General features: G+C 45.6%; 1 protein-coding gene across 1 annotated transcript in view; it reads right to left on the reverse strand.

Moving 5' to 3' along the window:
- LOC126571785 (uncharacterized) overlaps window positions 1–22,500 on the reverse strand; it is a 67,111-nt gene that overhangs the window by 7,646 nt on the left and 36,965 nt on the right. The window lies entirely within an intron of this gene.

The raw sequence follows: 22,500 nt of genomic DNA on the forward strand, positions 1-22,500 counted from the left end.
ATTTGAGTTTCGTAGAAAACTAGGAAAGTATTCCCACTACGGTTGCTATTCCTGCACCTTTGGCACCATAAACACCATAAAACGTGCCTAAGCTGTGATGTCACATGGTGTGATAAGAAGATCGATCAAGCAAAATCATACGATCGCTAATCCATATTAAAACATCCCAACCACTACAATCGCACCAAACTACCACTTCATCTAGCGCCCCACCCGTCTTTAAGAAACGATTCATAACGAAATTGCATCCAATATTAATCACTAACCCCAGCGAATGGCCAGTCCCTCCTCCGAGAGCGTAAACCCTGGATACTGCAGATGAATTTCGTTATGATCCTTCCGCCTTTTAACGCTTTTATGAGACAGCACCGGCGCATCCCAGCGCCAGGGCCACGCTCGCAGCCCTCCATCAGTTGCATCGTTCTGCAAGCACAACCGGTGGGCCTGAACCGTGGAAAGGACTTCTCGGAAGGGCTCTGGCATAAATATTTTACTTCACTCCGTTCGCTACGGTCGCAATGCCGCGCGCGAAGCATTTTCATTCAATTATCCCCAGAACCCGGCGGCACGGAGGCCCGGAGGCAGCCGGGAAAGCCGGGACATTAATTTCGCTCCAGCACCGTCTCCGACACCGTCCAGTGAGACCACTTTAAGAGCCACCGCGGTGGCCTATTGTTTCCGGTTTATGCCGTCCTCTCGTGGGCCGGTGAAGAGGAAGACTGCGACTCTAGCCTCTAGCGCTTCAATGACCATCCAGGTCAGCAAACGACGTGAGGCTCTCCGGGGCTGTAGTCGTCCGGTTTTTTTGGGGAGGCCTTTTATTAGTCTGTCTTGTACCGCCCAGTGTTTCGGTGGCCCGGTTCTGCTGGATTCATCAAATAGGACAGTGGAAAAGCAGGAAAAGCGCCGGAAACTGTCTTTTGCGGCTCGCAACAAGTGAGCGAAACGTGTATGTGCACGAAGGGAGCCCGGTGTGTACGGTGGTTTTTATGTTGGCCACACGTGGTGTGCCATCGAGAAAGGATGTGGCCTCCGTTCTCACAGGACGAGCTTTGTAGCGGGCAGTAAATCTTCGGAACCGGGCACCGGACTCTTCGACGGCAACAAGTATCGCAGCAAAGGCTCGCGGAGCTATGAGGAACCGAAAAAAAAGCAAAATAACCTTCGAGACACACATCAGAGAGAGTGCGAGAGAAAGAGAGAGAGAGAGAGAGAGAGAGAGAGAGAGAGCGAGAGAGAAAGAGACAAACTTCCGACGGGATCTTCCGTTGGACGCTAAAGCGAAGCACTTCCGTTCACAGCGCGCTTCATCAGTTGAACTTTGTGCTGCCCGTGGCTCAGACCAAGTGGCCCTGCGGTGAGCCGGTTCTCACACCAGAAGCACATCATTAAGGAACCACGACGGTCAGCCAGACGGTTTCTTTCCTTCGTTTTTCTTTTGCGGAACAAGCTACGTTTGTGTGGCTGCTACTTGGAGAAGAAAGTAAAGCTCGTTCTTAGTACTTAATGCCGGTGGTTTGACCACCCAACCGATACGCAGGGACTCGGATGATGTATCAATTAATTTGTGGCTCTAATTTCGCTCCCTCTCACTCACTTTGCCTCCGTTGCGGTACCGGCAACGTCTCGGATGAATTGGCCGGAACGATAAGGCTGGTCAGCGAAGTGAAGTGTCAGCGGATCAAGTTTCAATTCGGTCAGCAGCTTTCGGAAGGGCGTGTTACTTGTGTCTCGTAAGGAGTAAGGAGAGGCTTCCTTCGAGTGCTTAATGCGGCCAATTTTCTGGCGTAGCGTTATCAGTTGATTAGCTTTTTTCACCGACCACCGGGCTTCTTCTAGTTGATTCCTATCAAGGGCATAAGTCATGCGTGGCACTTTGTGAAGTTCCATAAATTATTGGGATTTATGTTGCTGTGTCAAGGAAAACTTTCTGTTTTATTACTATAATAGTTTTTTTTGTAACATATATAAGGACGGACGAGCCGTATGTTTTACTATAATAGTTATAAGGAGTTTCATGTAGTGTTTGTGACATGTAAAACACGAAATATGAAAGGAAAATGATTGGTTTACAGAGAACATATAAACATATGCTGCAGATTATTCAGTTCACATCAACTTCTCCATAACTCATGCTAATAAAATAGAAAAATTCCTCGCATGATTGGTGACCGATGTTGTTGTTGATTAGCACAGCAAAGTCTATTGAAATGCAAAATTATCGCACACATTCGCAATGATGTTGCTTGATCACGTGGCCCTTGGCAATGCCGGAAACAATTTTATCGATCGTGCTGCTATCACAAGCCACAACGATAGATTTCAGAAGCAGCAGCAGCAGCCATGGCAGCAATGACAGCGGCAGGTACGTGTTTACAACCACCCATTCCGAATGCAACCGGATTCGGGTTTTGCGTTCCCCCAACACCCACTTCTACCAGCACACAAGCTGCTCGCTCAAGCGAACGAAGCATAAATCGTTTAAACGGCGAGCGAGCGTAAATTTTTGCGCCAACCGCCAAATGAAAGGTCTCTTCAGGCGTGTAGTTTTGGAATGTTTTCCAAAAAGTAGCAGCACCATTGGCAGCCTGCAACCGCAGTGACAACAAGGATCACCTCACCTTACCTCTTGGTCGCCGCTCACCGCTGCTTCGCGTGCTGACGGAAGGCGATTATAAACAACCGGAAATACCGGATGGCAAGCGTGTTTCGGGGCCGCTTGTGCAATTGAATCGAGTGCATCGAGAATGTGCAACTGACTGGGAATAAATAATTTTCGATGGCAACGGCCATGGGGAGAGAGCAAATAATATGATGAGGCACTCGTCACGCGGTCTCCAGTTGGGGAGCACTCCTCGCTTTCCTCGCCTTCCCGCATCAATTTGTGGCCCTCGCCACAAATGAACCTTGGATGCCCCACAGTGTCACGGTTGTGGTGGTGGTGGTAGAATTTGAGTTTTTGAAGGCTACAGCCTAGTGGGTTGGAGAGTGGAGGAGGGACTGCACATCGAGCAATCGCTAATCGCGTGCAATTTGTGGATGTGCATTTGAGGTCACGCACGTCATGTGGAATGGTATCCTGTTCCGGGGGGCCCCTGGACGTTCGATTGGCCGTGTTTTGAGTGTGGATGTAATTAGCGTCGCATTTTACCACCACCAGAACTCGGAAAGACGATGTTTGCCTCGAAAACAATACCAATACGGTAGTTTTTTGTTAAAGGTTTGAAGGTGAATGTGAGTTTGAATTCATTTAGGAATTGCTGGAAAGCATAAGTGCAATTCCCATGAAATAAATGTGCATTGCTTCTGTATAACCAACAGCAATGCTTAATTCTTCAATCATATGCTGTAGCTTTTCAAGCTTATCTTGGGCAACGATAGCAACTGTTTGTAAACTTTAAGAATACGAATTTACCTGCTCACTATGGCTAACTTACTACTGAATCAAATCTATAGAAAAGTGTCAAGATTATTGCAATTATTTTTTTATAAAAATGTTATTTACATAGCGTGTGCGGAGTTAGTCTAAGAGTGGATGGTGTTCGTAATTTACAAAACATTTACAAGAACGCCTATATCAATCATATCATCATTGTTTCCAATGATGTGGATGGATATCTTTGTTTCATATGAATTTTTCACAAACACTCCCTGTTATCAATTCTGAATAACATGGCCAGAAAATCAGTATGAAATTTTGTCTCACTTTATTCTATGCTATCAATGTTCTTACCTCTTTTTTCCATCTATTATTTAAGTTCTGTTTTCCAATTATCAAGAGAGTTTGGTGCAGTAATTTTTTCAATTAAGTTATTTTTTTTTCATTTTTTCATTACAGTTTTCTTATTCACAGCATGATGTCATCAACCTGAATTATCTAAGATCAAGCTGAAAAGAATCCTTTTCGCATTCCTCTCATTTCTTCGATTAAATAAGCTTCTAGTTGCAGAGTTTTGCCTAATAATTTTTTTCTCTTTGTTGAAATTATGACCGTTCGTAAACAAAATAATTACCTATACTTTTCCAATCCAACTGCATCGAAAATGAATAAAAATCAATCGAAACTCTGCTGACCTTCCGGCATCGTATACAGATGATGAGAACAGGGCGCGATCCCGCGGCAACATCCCATCGGCAATTAGATCCCGCGGCAACATCAACACCCTATGCGTATTAATTATTGCAACGAAATCTTAATCGCTAGGGGCATCGCACCAACAATGTGGGCCAAATCATCATGTATCAACTACAAAGACGCCAGAGAGCAAGCAAATCTGCCTCCAGCGCAAGCTGCCCGCGAATGCTGCGCTACGTTATCTGTTCCGAGTAATTCAATTCCCACTGCTCAACCGTGATTCTCGTGGCACGAGACACACATGCTTATCGCCAACGCACCCGTCAAGCACGCGCTGCCACGGTCACAGATCCGATAGCAGGGCCGTGAATGATGCTACATAAATCAATCAATCACTTACAAGCCCTCGGGGGGCGACCGGAATGCTGGTGGTGATGGTAATCCTAATCGATTTACGCAATTATGGCACTCGGAACGGGGAGACACGGATCGATTCGAAACCGTCAAGTGAACTTCCTCTCTCACCGAGCGGTAGACGGTGTAAAGACGATAAAGCTAAGATAAAACCACATTTATCGCTTTTCTGTGGTGACGGTACCGTTTTCCGGTGTCTCGTCACGGAGAGGGAAGTTGCGAAACAGAGCAGAGCAGTTGAGAAGAAGATAGGAGGAATCGTAAAATATCCGCATCCTGGGAGTGGATGATCACCAATTCAAGCACCAAACGGTAAGCTGATTTGGGTTAGCTCAGCTCGACAGTTGCTGGACAGTGTTTGACAAAGCGTAACGAACGATACGCCAGCAAGTGCCGGCCAAAGCTTTAACCGTTCGCGTCCCTCCCAAGAAGCCTACGACGGCGAAAGTGTCATTCGACGAAAAACGGAAACAACCTCCATCGCGAAGCAGCGATAAAGCTACCATTTTCTTAACTTATCTTTTGCTACTGCTCGCAGTGATGATGTTTAGCAAACCATAAAAACCGCCCGTACCACGGAATCGGTGCGCTGATTCGCTTCCGCGACACCAACATATCGTAATGGCTTCCTCCTTCGCTGTCGCATCCGCTGTTGCTGTCGCTGTGGCCGTCGAGCTGTATTCCGTTCCGGTTCGGGATCGATCGTTTGCGGTTTGTTTGGGTGCGTCGCCTTACGACGACGATACCATACGGCCGACGTGTCCTCGATGGTGACATCACATTAAATGGAAAGTGACATCAAGCCGGCATTTCGCAGGCGGGTAGAGTCGCGAAGAGATTGTTAGACTCCTTCTCCGGGGAGCAACAGACGTACCGGCGAGCGGTCGTCAATGAAATCGAGTAATCGAGAAATAATGCGGGAAACGTTGGCCCGAATGAACATGTACGACATGTGTGGCCGTGGGACGACGACAAGGGCCCATCACGCGGTTATGCCCTTCGCGATCGTTATGTTTTAATACCCCTTTGCGCCGACCCCGGCGAGGAAGTGAAGCACGAAGAAGCGCTTATCTGTTTGCAAATAATTGGTGTTTGGCGTGGGGAAAATTAGTGACAGTTATGGGCCGTTGGCCGTTGGGATATGGTAAGTGATTGCGATCAGCGTCTGTCGAGCTTGGTGATATGATGATCCCAGAAGAGAGATTTACTTGATACCTCACAAGAGAGGCGTTAACTAGACGATAATAAAAAGAAGATATCGGATCCACAAAATCTGACAAATCTTTTAGATGATAACACAATTAGTCAAGAGATGTAGGATCTTTACACTGTACTGATCAATATGATGTATCGCTAGAAGAAATAGAATACAAAAAATACATCTTCAGTTTCACTTCTTGAGTAAAAATTGCCAAACTTTTAGTTATTCTTATGCCAAAATTTTAGCTATTCAATAGTTTTGAAGGATTAGCTATTGAATCACTAAAATTTTATAAAAATATCGTATAATAAGCATTACAAGCTAATCATAAACATAAACAAGCATTTATTATATTTCAGTTAGCTAACAGGTTCAAAAACTTGCCCAGCTCTACTCCCTTTATGTGAATGCGAAACTACCGAAGGTCGACACTAAATTCATAAAAATCAATATCAGAACACCATCTAGCCAAGTGCTGATTTGACAAAAAGTGGTTCCGCTTTAATGGGCTCGCGTCAAGGGAATTCCGAAAAATCGATATCACTCCTTCAGCTTGTTGCTGGCAAGGATAGCAGGTGCTAGGTGCTGCTCGCTAGCATACGCACGGCTAATATTGACTGGAAACCGCACCAATCGCTACGCCATGTCGAATCGTGTTTCTTGCTCCGATCTGATTACACCACCAACGACCACCGAACCAAACGAAAGGGAACGAAGAGCGAGCAAACGAGCAAGGTCTAGGTGGTGGTCCAGGTGTGTGGTGAACAATATTTTCTTTGCCAAACAAAAACACCGCAAAACGGTAGGCGAAACCACGGAAAGGTCAACATATTACGCTCTTCCTTTTACCACTGGATCGATGTCGCGGACTGCCGCAGCAGTGAGTCTGGTTTAGTTTTGATGGAAAACCTTTCACAGGACTTTAGGGAGAACTTGGAAAACTCATTGCTCGCTAGTCAAGGGACAATGTAACTAAGAACATAAGTGAATCGACGTACATGTATCGTTCTTGATGGTGTACAAATATTTGAAACTTTAAAATCAATCAAGAGATTAACGAAGCACGTGAACCGCTGCGCAAGCGAGCACTGTTTGGCATCGTTTCAACAAACACTCGCTGCAGTGAAGCCAAGAGGCTGCATCGAACGAAATTGCGCGAAATTCCGTGAAATACAAATTGTTTTCTAAATCGCATCGATCGCTCGCGCCACGATTAATGATGCCGCCTTGTTCGGCAGCTCTAGGAACTGTTTCAGTGGAGCAAAAGTACACCTTATCACGTATCGCGTGTGTAAGCATTGCACAACAGATTCCTCTGGTTGGGAAGCGTTATTAATCTGGAACGCCATCCACTGATCAGTCAGTTGATCACAGAAGTTAGAGATTGAAGCATCAAATTGCTGTTTGAGGGTTTAAACCGGTTCTTCACAATGAACAGAGTGTTTGTTGTGTTAATTCTTGGTGTGTTTTTGTTGCTGCTGATACAGCTTCCGAAGAGTGAAGGATCCTTTTCATGGGTAAGCTGGCTCGCTGTTGTACTGCAACACCGAAGGTGCTCAATGTGTAGTTTTTTTTAATTCCCCAAAAAAAAGCTCTCAAAACCACCATGTAGGGATGGTATGATGCGTGATCATCTGGACCTATGCCGGAAAGTATACGACTGGGGATCATCAGAGTTTGACCCTGTTTCTGCCTGAAGCTAATGTATTTATCCAATGATTGACTTTTGGCTGTTAAAAAGTCCTGTGGATGTAAATAAATATGCCTTATCTTTGACTGAAGTTCTTCATTTTCCTTTAGACATTTTGAAACAATGAGTTCGCTGTGCATCACGGCGACGTGGATTAGAGCATGGGAACACGAACAAGTGGCCACTCACGGGGATTTGTCACTCATCGCTAGCGCAGTCGAAGAAGGCAAGCTTTGCCTCGCTCGTCATTAATCTAATCCTTGCAACAACAAAAAAAAAGCCCAAAACCACATCCAATGTATCTGCAGACAGTCTACACACTCGCTGCGGTGGTAGGAGGCTAGTTTTTTTTACGACTCCGTCACCAATCCGCGATGCCCGCACTTCCGTGGTAGCTGACGGCCACTTGGCTGACCTTGAGCCGAGTCGGAGTTCTTCTTGGCAAATAAAATATTGAAGCTCAGTTTCTGCTGCCAACGAGCTGACCGAGTGCTGTGAATTCTTTATAGCCACCTAATGTTCATTTCCCAGCCAGCCAGCCAGCCAGCCAGGCAGGCAGGCCTCGATAATACACGGCACGGTCGTCGAGTGACGCCAGAGCGTAGTTCTTTCTCTATTCGCCCTCCCATCGGTCTGGCAACTGGGAGTCCCCTTTGGGCCGAGGTGCGTCTAGGCACCACCCCGGGGACGGATCCGGAGCGAATAGGAAATTGGACCACGAACTGACCAGTCATCAGAATGACAGGTCGAAGCCGGACGAAGCCGTTTGTTGTTTGTGGATCACAGGATTTTCGTCGCTTCGTCTCATTCTCTTCCACCCCGTACCAGAGTCTCGTCGATCGTCGATAAATTAGATGAGCGAAATGCGCCATAATGTCGATGAGTGGAGAGATAGAGCGAGGGCCAAACATGTGTCTATGCGCAGGAAAGGGAAGGAACTGTGTTCGTCCTGCTGTTGGATGCCTTGATTTGCCGACGACGACGATGTTTGTGCTACGATAGAGAGGTTCATTTGCATTGCATTGCCACATTGTGTATGCTGGCGCACACAGAGCGCCGGCCGAAGTGCCGAAAAGCGGGGAAGCAGCGACAATACGGATAAAAAAGGAAGAAAAACATCAGAAATAATAGAAACAGTCCGGCAAGTCATGGCGCACACGGTCGGTGCTTCCTGGGACTTGGACTTCGCGGTCAGGAAGAGAAGAGATTGGCTGGATGTGGCTTGAAGACAGTGGGCCCTCCAGCCCTCCCCCCGCGCCTAAGAGAGCCCCAAGGTTGGTACGTTTTCATTTATGAATAATTTATCTTGTTTGTTTTTCACCACATTCCTTTGCCAGTGTCGTTGTCGGTGCGTTGTGCGAAAGAAACACTAGAGAGAGAGAGAGAGAGAGAGAGAGAGAGAGAGAGAGAGTTTTTGCTGCCAGTTTTCCACCGGCACCAGGCACCGCAGGCTGTATTGAATGGCCGCACGGAGTGTCCCACGGAGAAGCGACAGCCACCAGGGGCTTAGCCACCGACGCCATTATTGGTGTCCTCGTTGCATTGCGTAACCTATAGGCGCACACATACGCACACACCCAGCATCCTTCCGAGCTGGTGAGTGATTTTAAAGTACACAATTACCGCAATGGCCGCCATCAAATTGACTCCACCGTTGGCAGCGCTCGCCAGCCATGTGGATTATTGAATCAAACGATGGCACAGTCCATAAATCGTGGTTATTGGGTTGGAAAGTCACACAAGTGCTTCGCAGTGGGACAGACCAGGACACCTGTACGGCGATACGTGACCTCCAATTAGAATTTTACTATGAGTGAAGATGAATACCAAGAGACTTTGGACTTAGAACAAAATTGCTCCAGAACTGTGTACGTGACGATATCGACCTACGTCCTACAAACTCCCACTGGCGATTGGGAATGTGTGGTCATTACACTTTGTTCAACAATCTTGCTAACTGCACTGTGCCTGTCGTCTGAATTCAACATTTCTAGCGCCGATATAGAGCTGATAGCTAACGATGGAATGATTTCATTTAGTGTCCCATTCAGTTCTGTCACGCAACGACGACGACGGCGACCCGTTTGGAAACCTGATTCTGATTTCATCCTCCAAACGGGAAAGTTCTCACAGCACCTCACTTCTTCTGCGCTCACTTCGCCACGAGTCTGCCGAGGAAAACTGAACCAAACTAACAAAATCGATGTGACACGAGGCGAGACGAGAGAGGTTGGTGCGAGCGGTACGAACGCGTCGCCGACCAGCTTGGCAGCTTACCTTGGGCCGCAGATCCGTCCGGAAGAAGTTGAGGAATGCTGACGATGCAGGTGGCAGTACCATTCACTTGCAGGGGATGCGAGATGGGGAAAAAAAGGGGAAGCAGAAGCGGAAAAGCGCGTCGGCGTCGTCAAGCAAGGCCAATGGCCAATGGTGTCTTTACTTCGGAGTCGGTGGTCGAGCACCAACAGCTCATCGACCGTACCTTCGAGACTTGGACTCCGAGAGTTGAACTGAGGAACTGCTTACTGAAACAAAACCACACAAAACAGACCACACTCGCTCGTACAGGACGACCTTTTCGGTGACGTCCGGGTTGCCGGGACGGAACGTTGATGTCTCAACGAGGCCCAAAACGGTACTGACCAGTGGCCGGTTCCGTATCGACGACCGAAGGGCACGTAACGATGTGCACCCCGCCTCCTGCACCATCCCTCGACTCCCTGGGTCGAGTGGGATAGTTACGGCATTCGGGGGCCAGATCAAGCACCAACCGACCGATCGATCGATTGAATCGGTCGCCGAGGACGACGAATCCGTTTTGACGAAATGAACCCCCCCTCCCTTACCGGTCCAGCTCCACCGGTCATTTGTGTATGATGTGGCCGATCTAATGAATGTGCAAGCAAGTGGCCAAGCACCACCCAACTCACCACCACCTCACCACGACCATGGTAAACGGTCTTGAGAGTCAAGATAAGCCAAATCCAATGGTCGTTGCGTCATCGACTTCCACCGTAGGTTCACTCGACCGGGGGCGAAAGGGGGAAGCGGTGAAAAATGGGAAATTATCCGTCGGATCCCACCAGGATGCACGTGCCGCTGGATTGGACCTTCCAATGAGGGGCTGCTGCTGTCGGAGACTCCCCCATCGATCGCATCGATCGATTGTAATGAGTTTTAAAGTTTCAATAATTAATCGTATTTGCTTGAATGGTTCTGGTACGGCTGGGGCTCCGGTTCTGGTCAGCTCATGTGGCCAGCACGAGCTGTAGAACGGCCGGCAGACCAAGGACCAAGGACAGGTCCGAGTTTCGATGTTGGAGGTTGATTTGCAAAATAGGCACCTTCTTTACCTCTCCCAAACTACCTCATGAGGTCCCGCGTCATTCCATCTAATCGCTTTGTATAAGCAGCGAGAGCGAAAGGGTAAGTCCGGTGCCTCGCTCGGTGTGATGGGGCCAAGGGGGGGGATGTAATCCTAAATTTATGGTCGTCCGGGGAATTGTGGACGAAAACAGAATCTACCCCTAACCGGTATGCGCTGCTCGGGGTATAAATAGCAGATTGAAAAGTTTCCCAATTACGTATTGATCGTACGGTGGCAGCAGGGGTGGCGGTGGTATGGTCAGCCCTTGCTGTCTTGTCAAAAACCGATGATCGATTGATGTGTTTGCTTATGCACTCAGCCCTCACCATTGTGGAGGCGCTCGGATGGTATTGTTTGATATACGGAGGGTGACGGTAGTTGGGATAAATTAAAATGAAACCGTTGTCTGTTAGCATTTTGGGTAGGATTTTTCCTGAACAAAGGAATAATAAGACGTTTGTTGCACCAGTGTAGTGCTTTGTTTAGAATGTTTTGTTGAAAAACACCTAATTAAAAAATGTTTTCACATGTTATGAACTGCTCATTCTTGACTTTTGATGTTTGATGAAAAATCAAATGTAGCAAATAAACCCATAACACGATAATCAGGAAAACTACATCCACATTAAAGCGTTTCATGTTATGGACTGTACAGTTGTTATTCTGATGATTCACACTGTAGCTGCTACATTGTTGGTGTCTATAGAAGGAGTAGTTAAAAGTGACAACGATTAGAATACAATCACATAGTCAGTAACAAAATAGTAAAAAGTGTATTCTAAAATTGAAGTATTATGCTTTGTATTTTTTTTCTTCTAAACATCGAACTCCTAAAGCGCATATTCAATTTATCATGAATAATCCATTTGAAACAACATTAAAAAAGCATTAGAAGACTGCGTGTTATTTAAATCTTTTTGAATTTGAGCTAATTTGTAACTAACCATGAGATATGAACTTAGTAAAGTACCACAGCCCAGATAGCAACTAGAGAGCGTTTATTTACGCTGTTAGAACTCGTACTGAGGGGGGCTTCGGTATTTAATTTTTTTTGTAACACATATTTTTAACATCTTTCCCTGAATGCTGATGCGTTTAAAAATATTGTGTAAAGTTTTTGGATCAATCGAGGAAAAACTGACAAAGATACAGATTTTTTTAAAATCCGCGTTTCATACAAGGCTCCTTGCAGCTCGTTACTTTGAAGAGCATTTCTCAAAACCAACGTTTTCAAACGTGCCCATCGTACCGTAAAAACTACTGGACCGATCGATTTGAAATTTTTAACACATAATCTTTGCCATTGTCCTGGTTACCCAGTAGAGAATTTATTGAAATTGTTGATACTTCTTTTTAAATAATTATGTTAAACTAATTTTTTTCGGTAAGATCGTAAGAAGCATAATTTTTTCGACTTCAAAAATTATCAAATTGCTTTTTATTTTAGTAATAGTCACGGAATGCCCTGCCAAATCCATGATAATGTTAAAAAAATAGGTTAAAAGGCTGGTCAATTCCCATTTTTACTCTTTTGTGAAAAAAAACAAGCAAATAAATGAATGATAAGAGAAAAATATGCTTATGAATCGTCGTAAATGGATAACGCACATTAATTAACATGAATGCAATAGCACAAGTCGCCGATAAATACAAATCCGCAATAAGAAATTAATTTGACAGGATGAACGAGAAAAACGATCACAGTCTTTTTAGTGGCAGTAGTGGCAAGAATATGAAAGATCCACTCAAAAAGTACTTCGCAATCATGGGTTTCAACCTTACAAATCCATACATTCACATCTTATGCGTAATATTGGCGATCCGTACTAGTACCCACCGAGCGCATACACTGAAAGGATATCTATAATTGAGTTAAGATAGGAGAAGACACAAAAAGAAAGAAGAAATATACTCTGACGAATGTTTAAAAACATTTTCCGATTTCAAACTCCCGATATCGTTTCTAATTTAAGATTCACACAAGTTGTAAATTAAAGTCCCGCTCCCAATATATGGTCCCAGCCGTTGCAGTACTGATTCCAATACCAAAATAAAAGAGCAATTCACAGCACCGCAATCCATCCACCACCATTTTACTATCTCACCGCGCACCGCCATTTGTGGCATAATTTAGGGCTTCCAATTTCAGCATTTTCGTGGCCGTTTTTTCCCTTCTGCTCGATCTTTTCTTCCCGCGAAACTATCGTCTCCAATGGGCTCCAACTTCTCACACAAAACAACGGTGGATCGGCACGGTGGCCACAAATTGGTGGCCGCTGCTGGTTGCCGCCGCGAAGCCTTTCGGTGTTTTGGTTTGCAAAACTTTGCGCTTGCTGCAGTAAAGTTGACCTCAATTCGTCAATTTGTCAGCAAATGGTCGCGTGCAGTGGAAAGGCCATCAGCGTCGCCACTTCGCTGGCCTTAGCTTCATCACTGCGGGCCACCCACCACCGGCCAGCGCTTTACTTTCTGCATTCTGCTGGCCGTCATTTCCGCCCAGATAAGCGTCGCTCTTCCTCCCTCTCTCTCAGCCTTCCGCTAGTCTAAGCGTAATCGACCCTTTGCTGCAACACCAACTATTGCTGCTGGTTGGATGGTGGCCATTTGCATAACAATAGAATCGACAGACCACTGGCAGCGAGGCTAAAAAGCAAGAGAGAGAGAGAGTTGCATAGAGCGAAGTGCAAATTATTGTGTGTGTTGGTGTGTGTCCTGAGCCGACCGACGTGCCCTGTAACGGTGCACTTCCGGTGATTTCATTGGCAAAGATTGCTCCTTGATGTGTTGCGTGGTAGCAAGCCATGGTCGCAAAATGCATCCCTCCATGTTTCGTGCGTTCATGGTGGGTTTGGTCAAGGACACCGGACGGGTGGTCCGTGGTGCCTTGTGGCCAGGAAAAGGTGCCATGTCACCCACCCTGTTCGTGACTTTTCGCCTTGGATGGCGCACCAGCCGCGGTCAGGTCACGCAACCTGGTGTCCTGGGATGGGATCCACGGAAACGCCAACCGCGGAGCTCCAGTTGGTGTTGTTACTTTGTCTCAATGTGTGGTGATGGCAATGGCCATTGGGCAAACATTTTATGCCCACTGACGACCAAAACACAGCTGGAAGAGAGTAGGACACAACACCGGACAGTCCGGCACGTGCTGGTGTGAATCCTTCGCGGCGCAATAACATGTTATGATGGTTAGGAACGGCTCCAAACCTGCCACACCAGCCAGACTCAAGCAAAACAAAATCAAATCCTCACGAAATCGGAAAACACACCCAGGGCACAGTCCCCGTATGATCATAGCGGACATAATGATAGTCCTTTCCCCTTTTTTTATCGTCCCAGTGTTGCACAAACCTCCTGGGGATGGGAGGGTTTCGTATAAGGGGCGGCCAGCGGGGTAAAAATCGTAAAACGTGGCCACCGTATGTACGTGCGGAGGGAAATTAATTGGGATTATTAGTACGCGTAAGTGGACATTTCCTCTCGCTGGAATTGCGAGTGCGAGGTACGTGCACCTCATCGAAATGGGCGACCTCCCCGGGAATGGAGAAATGTTTTGCCATTTCCGCCGCCGTTGGTCCGTCGGTTTCTCTCGTTCCTTTCCTCTCGTTCGGTGATGCCTGGATCGTGTGCAATCGAGACGAGGTGAAGGGTCAACAACGGTGGGGCTCAAAACGAGTCAATTATGGTGTGTCGAGTTGAAAAATTCAACGTAATCACGCCTGCAGCACGCTCGGAGTCATGTAGAACTCTTGTTGGAATCATGTCGGAGTGTTGCAGTTATTTTTTTTATATCGTTCAGTGCTGTTTCACATATTCTGGGACGTCCAATGCGGTAAGTTTAATTTTAAAACCTGGAAACTATTAAATTCCTTTTCCTTAAGAGCACAATTTGATATTTTTGCCTTTGAAACCGAAATAAGAATCCTGCCAAAGTCAAAATCCGAGCTCGATCGAAGTTCAAAATATGACACGCAGCTACCAACGATGACGATCCGCTAACGAGTTGTCAATATGGTCAGTACTGTGATCTCATCCGAGCCGAGAAGTTACTGACAGTTTAATTAGCTGCTTAAGCGATGAATTAAATCAACGGAGCACTATTAATTACATTACCCTTCTTCTCCCCGCCTTCCATTTCTCGCCGGTCATCATCAGTGAGAACATAAACTGCTGCAGCATGAGTTTTTGGTCGCGGTATCTCGCGGTTCTGACCGACCATTACATCGCCAATGCCACTCCACCGTCAGCTTTATCAGCTTGTTGCGTGCGTAACTATGTGTCTGAATGTGAATCTGGTGGTGTGCGAAGAGACCCGAGACGAGACCGCGCGCGCGACACGATGGGGCACGATGTAATTTATATTTTAATATAATTAAAAGCATAATTATGCAAATAAATAATGGGGTTCGCGCGCGAGTAATGCGATAACGAGACGCGTGGAGTCAGCTCGGCAGAGAGAAGCATCGTGAGAAGCAGCCAGCGGCCACTCGCTCTCTCTCTCTCTCTCCTTCTCTCGGTTTCACTTTTTATGCCATTAATGGCAGTGAGCTTTGAGACATCATCTGACTGAGGCTGCGTGGCTTGTTGCTTGTTGATAACGGGGTGTTCCGGGTGGCATCCTGCGAGTGTCCCGTTTGATGTGATCGATTTAAAGAGATGATTTGCGATAAGCATCGTGATGTTTTAATGTGAGGATAATTAAATTGTAAAGCCATCGCTCAATGTGAAACCACAAACGCATGCTCGTGGCATTTGCTGCTGGTTTGCTGCTTTCATTTCGTGGTGAACCGAAGCCAACCACCCCGCCACTGGACAACCAATTGGGAATTTGACTTTGCAACTTGACACAGGAAACATACACAGCGCACAACATAGTAAAAAGCAGCAATTTATAAACAAGCACCCCAACATTCCTCTCATCGAATTTCAAAAGGTAGCTCCACCGAATCGGAACATAAATTATGCGCGACTCGGTTTAGGAGTTCATTAATTTCGCATTAGCTTCGCGCTCTATCGGGCGTTGCGGTTTGATGATCGGTGGCACCTATGCCGCCAGTCGGAGAGCTAGTGCGTGAGGGGATGGGGTGTGCAAAAGGTACCCACAAATCCGATGGTGAAACCGATGAAAGCGTAATTGCATACAGATTTATATGTTAAATGATTTGCATAATGCCCGGTGCCGTTCATCGTCGTGGATGTTGGTCGACGATTCATTGTTGTGTGATGGATTTGGATCAAACGCTTGACGAATATTAAAATGACGTGGTTTTGCTGTATTTTGTAGCGGAATGGTGATTGGATTGATGAGAATCAATCGAGCACGATGTTGAGAGATAACATTGAAAATTTAAATTTCGTAAAACAGTACATTTAAAAGTACATAAAACAGTACATTTAGAGATCGATCTACAAAACTATTAAGCCACGAGAGCAATTTTTTGTTATTAACTGTGAAAACACGGATAGAAGAGAGTTGTTAAAGTGACCGAGCACGATTAAGATAAAGGTTTCTTGGTAATTCAAATGCTTAAGTCCATCCTGACTGGAAATTCGATAGAAATTTTGGAAGACCCGTCGAATTGTTGTTCGAATGGGGTTGAGAGAGGTAAAACAAAGTTGTTTTCGTGGCCGAGCGTTGGAAATTTGGTTTCACAAATCGCTAAATGACAGAGAATCAAAGTGTCTTAATTTTGAATACTGTTATCGTGTACAAACAGCTTATTCTTTGACTATGTATGCAGATTTAATTAAATGTAAACCTGTAAACTTTAAAATTCAACAAAATATGGAAATCTTCAGCTTTCCTCGAGCTCGAAGCACCTCCAATGAGGATCGAAAATTCTAAAAGACATGATTTCTCGCCTCCTCTTAAACAGAAGTACATTCAGATTATGCAGCCCATAAGCTGAACATGACATGATCCCGAGGGAGAGTTCTCCTCTTACAACACATTAGATTAAGGTCAACGGGATACCGTGCACCTGTCAGCGGTCTTCCTGGTTCCTACGGATAGGCCGCTCCAAAGCGACATCCAGATCCCACGCTGTAATTGAGAATGTTCCAGATGCCTTCCGCTGCAGCAAAAAAAAAAAAAAATACGGCAACCAACCATGGCACTAAAGCAGCCGGCAACGAAGTGAGTCCTAGTCCCAAATGCTCTGCCAGTGTCGGTGCATTGTCACGTTTGCGAAGAGCATATTTTTTTACTTTTCTTTTCGCATAAAAAAGCTGTCACGTAACACTTCACACCAACCCCGGGTCGACAGGATCAGCGACGGTAAGGGACGTTGAAGTAACATTCCCTCCCTCTTTTTCGCCCACCCTATCGTCTACTTCACTTCCGGCTTTCAATCCGGTGGTGGTGCCTCAGGTAATGAAGGTTGGGCGATGGCCGGGGTCACCTATCGACCTTTTGGGGGAGCGCTTTTCGTCTTCCACTTAGCTGTGGAGCTTGAAAAATTGATTTTTCACACGCCACGCTACCCACGGGGCCATTGGGGCCTCGAGTTTCTTCACTTCCGCGTTCCCTGCTGACGCTGCACAATCGCGACGCACAGGACGCGCCCGGGACCTTGATCGTTTACTGCGTACCCCCGGGGGAGCGTGTTTTCGGGAACACCCCAGGGAGTGGAAGGCAAATGTAGTTTTTCGTCCATCTCCAGTTCGAGCCATACGCAAACATTAACAGTAGGGGGTTGACAACGAATCGCTTAGTAAAATGATTTCCATAATGAAATCCGGTTGGACTAAGGTTTAAGTTTCGGTGAAGGAGGGTCTAATGGAGAGCACTTTTTCAACTTTTGCATGCATAATTCGCATATGCGCGGGCGGCAGTAGTTTTCGTAATTAATTATCCACTTTATCAAACTCATCCACTTTTTTACAACTGCTACGACCATTTTAAAGAATTAAAATAGCTCCTGCATGAAGTTGCAGATTATCATACTAATATTATATTAAATGGATCATGCACATGTTATACGCTAAACTCGAGCGCGATTTAAAAAAATCAGATTTTAAGATTATAACTTCTTCTTAAGATCTTTCAATTGCAGTATGAAGTACGATAATTTCTAGTAGTTTTATCACAATTTTCATTATCATTTCTTTAAAGTCGCTTGAGTTCAAACGGTTTTAGTAAAAAGTTGATTATATCATTTCAAAATCCGTTTCCTGAAACTGAGAAATACTCGAGCTACGAGAAAATATCTTATTCCCTGTAGATTAAGCTTAAGTAATTTAAAAAACATAAATAAACACACGTGTCCTCTGCCATCAAGCGCAAAATGCAAGAACTTTTGCACCCAAAGTGACCTTCCGGGTCCGAGCGACCCCAGGAGTACGTTTTGAAAGCTTGAAAACGATTTGAATATCCAACCACTTAACCCCTCGGTTCGGTGGGAGTGACAGAGTAAATTGTGCCATTCTCAAACCCCCAACCTCGTGTCTCAAACCTGTGAAAGCGACGAGTGATGTGCGCCCAACCAAACACTCCAAATTCACCCAACATGCATGATTATTTCCTGAATTCAAGTAGTAGCACAACTCGGAACTACCAAAGGCACTAGCAAAGCCATTTCCATTAGACACAAAATATGATTATTATTTTTTGCTTCCCGCCGTGCTGGGGCCGTGTATTGTTCCTGGGGAGCGGATTTTTGGAAGCAATAAGCACCGGCCACCCCCCCCCCCCCCCCGGCCAAGGTCCCAATGGCCTCGGGCCGCAAGGGCAAAGCGCCACTGGACAAAGTTGCTGGATCCGACTGACGGTAGTAATTATTGCGGATAATTGGCAGCAAAAGGACTGCCGGTCCACGGTCCCGACAGCCACGTTGGCGGAGATGGACAGTGCAAAGCGGAAATGGTCACCATTTCCTCCAAGCGCCATGCTGTTGGTGGTCCGATTGTGAACGATTTCTGAACGAATCGCCAGTTGAATGGCATGACCCTCGACTCGGCTGGAATGCCCGGCAATAGTTTTGATGGCTTTCTGACCGCACTACGGTGCACGGTGGATCCGCGATCCAGCCTCAGTGGTTGGGTCGTTGATGTGTCTACGTCCCTGCGGCCATGATGAACGCATGAAGCGCAAGGCGGCATGCGTTCGAATCCCCCGGCACGTAATCTCGGAACCCCACACGCTAGGTCCATGGTCCAACGAGCAACGACAGGAACGGAGGATACAGATTTGCAAATTGCATACCGTGGCGTGGCTTTTACGCTTTCACCTTCTAAACACGCCACACGGCTGCACCACGGGACCTCGGGTGTATTTCGTTCCGTACGATGTACGAGGAGTCGTTAAGCTGCGAAGCCAAGCTATCAGTGTCCGGTGGTGTCGGTACGGGGACGTTGCATCAAACCGGCTTTGTGGCATTCTGCCTTTACGTCTCTCTCTCTGTGAGCCCCGTGAACCACCCGTCCCGTGGACCGTCAGATCATTAGTTGATTTATGGCTCACACTTTATCGAATATTTGATTGGATTTCGCGACTGAGCAGCTAATCGCGTACACATACGATACGGACGGTGCAGCGAGCTCTGTGCAGTGAAATTCCAGATTATCCTCGCTGAACAGCTGTTGGTCGTTGGTCTCTTGTAGAGTATTGCATACCTGGGAACCGTTTATAGAGCTCTTCCACGGTCTGCATAGCAGTCCAAGGCAACTCATTAAGATCCGGATCCAGGTCATCCGTTCCAATGCTAGTCTTCTTGCGCAAGGACCACGAAAGTAAGGCCATTCTGCAAAAGCTCACCCTATACCAGACACTATCCACTTTGTAATACCGCAGTGATAGCGTAAAGGCATTGTATTTCAAACGAATTCTGCATTCTCAGCTCTACCACAACCCTATGCATGACTATGTTCACCCGGGGGCAACCTTCCTGCACGGACCGACTTCCCGGTTGATGAAATTAATGATGATTAATTACACCGGACCACCACACTGCCAGCCCGGATATATGATCTAGCACACTGCGCAATCCGCAAGTTCGGTGAAGATTAAGCGGCCATCCCCGTTGCTTGGCCGGGCAGCCGGGATCCAAATCCCGAACGTTGCGCCTCACGCTCGTGAAGGTGCGAATCAGCTTTGATTACAGGTCCAGGGACCGTGTCGAGCGGTCACTTGAATTATGAAGGCAATTTGGAGGCAAGCTTTTGCGGCCCCGATGATGATTAGATTAGCGCCCCAAAAATACACGTCTCACAAATGTTGGATAATTATGCCAGCGACTAATGCCACCGGGAATGAGTCTAGGTCGCGTTTTGAAAATGCAGCAGAAAATTGATTTGCTATCGGCCATCAGGATAATAGTGGACGTCCGGTCCAATGAGCTAGATTCATAAAAGATTATTATATAATATTGAAACAAAGTCATGCTTAAAACTGCTTTCATTGCCAAAACACTTGAGATTGATTGGAAATGTTTGAATAACTTGTGAAGTGAAATCTTATTAAACAGCAGAATATGGTTGAATCTTTAAAATACTGAAACTGTATTGACTATTAGTCTCTCGATCATTAATGGCAATATTCGGTGCAGTATGTACGGTTAGTGTAGTTTGTGTTGTCTGCAGACCATCATGTTACTTCCAGAGTAAAGAAAATCGCGCGAACGATGTGTTTTGGTGTGTTGCACTCTTTGTTGAATACGCTGGGTCCTCAGAATAGTCACCATACAGGAGCTAAACTCACCATCAACTAGCCCTAGTTTAATGTTTATCTTTCGACACTCGGTTATTATATAGTAATGGTTAATTATTGGTTATAAATAGAGCAAAAGAATTGGGCGAGTAACGGTAGAGAACAGTAACGAACATTACAAGAAAATGGGATTAACGGTAACGCATACAAAATTCACTAAACTACTGGATAAGCAATCAATGAAGAGAAACGATAGTTGTTATTGTCTTGTGTTGCTAGTGAAATACAAAAGGGTTGAACATATGGTAACGCTATTTCTAATTCGCATACGGAAACAACTTCCGATCGATACCGTACTGCTAGCTGTTTTTTCATAATTTAACGATTCTCACACAATTCTTCACTCCTAGTTATTGAATGAAGGAGAAATCGAGGTGGGAAAAAGGAAAAATCAAACCAGGAAATGAACCACAACAGTCAACCAGCGAATGAGTACAATGGTAATAACTTTGAACGATGCTACGAGTACGAAACGCACGCACTATTAGATGGATGGGTGAAGTGGGTGGGCGGAGTTGCTAAAACATTTGCCTACACAACGGCAACATCGGCCGATACCGGTATCGATACGCTCGTCGCTCGAGCAGCAACAAAAAGCAATTTAGAATATTCATAAACCAAGAGCACCCGTTCGATAATCGTTTGAAAGCGAAATAATTGGCAAACATCGGCGTACAACTGCGCGAGTACTAATGAAACGTTCTTTGTGTGTAGAATCGTAATAAGTTAACGAGCGAACAGTAAAGACGGTAATAAATTCGAACGGGTGAATTTTGAGAGAAAAATAGAAATGGTGAAGTATGTGGGGACACTGGATAATGTTATACTTTATGTTGATCGAAAAATGTACTCATTAAGAATTATTTGCAATCGAAATTAGAATCCGAAACGGATGGTGAAAAGTAGGAAAAGTAGTAAAAAACGTTATTAGAAACAAATCAACAACACACATACCAGGAAAAAGGATAACGAACTAGCATATATTTACCCATCCACCGGAGGCTACCTGTGCAAAAGGGATTCGAGAGTCCTACACCCAACTAACCAAACGCTGATTGATTGAGGTTTGATTCTTCCTGTGTGAGTGCTTGTGTGTGAGCGTTCTGCCTAGAAGGTAGTTTTTTTGTGAGTTTAAGTTTCATCAGTTTGCGTTTGAAAATGTTTACTAAACAACTAACTAAAGTATAGAAGATAACTAAAACATTAAAACCTTCTCCCCTATGTCATACGTCGATACTAAGGCGCACGAACGGAACGGACGTACGTACGTGGATGAGAGTTCTAGAAACCGTTTAACGAATTGACGATCATTCGTTCGAATCATGTTCGTATTTCGTATATTCAGAGTGTTTTTGTTTGTTTGTTTTTTTTTATGTTTATGTATCTAAAACCAACGTTTGTTTTAGGTTCTCTTCGGTCCTTGTTTTGCTTGTGAGCTATTTGCATTTCAGTCCATAGCTTCGTTCCTGTTTTGTTTTTGTTTAAATTGTTATCAAAACATGTTACTATCGGCTTAGTATTGCGGTTTAATGTTTGTTTGTGTTTCGTTTTCTTGCTTCATCGTATTAAAATCTAGAAAATTTTGCACATTTTTACTCTTCATCATCATCATCATCGTAAACAACAAAACCAGATCAAATGTATTTACTAAACTGCTGCGGCTGCGTCAGCTCTTTGACGAGCTAAAACACCAGAAATGCACACTTCAATTGAGTAAGATCAACAACAACGTGTCGGAGAGCGTTCGATATTGGCATTCGCCTACGGCTGCGGCGCAGAACCTGTGGTCTTGGATTGTTTGCTTTGGTTGCGGAGGACGTTTTCCTTCCGTTCGGTTTCGGCTGGGCTTTAACTTTTGGGCTGTTTGTTTTGTTGTTGCTTCACGCCGAGGAGCGTTGACTGATCAACTACGGATGCACACTAGTGGGGGGGGTTTTGGGGAAGTGAGGAGCTGTTGGTCGTTGGTTTGTTGCATTTTGCAGTGGAGTTGAGTTGAGTTTGGTGTGATGGTGAAGGGAAATGGTGGAGCAATGAGAATGCCTCCAAC

Source organism: Anopheles aquasalis, chromosome 2 (assembly GCF_943734665.1).
Source record: "Anopheles aquasalis chromosome 2, idAnoAquaMG_Q_19, whole genome shotgun sequence".
NCBI lineage: Eukaryota > Metazoa > Arthropoda > Insecta > Diptera > Culicidae > Anopheles > Anopheles aquasalis.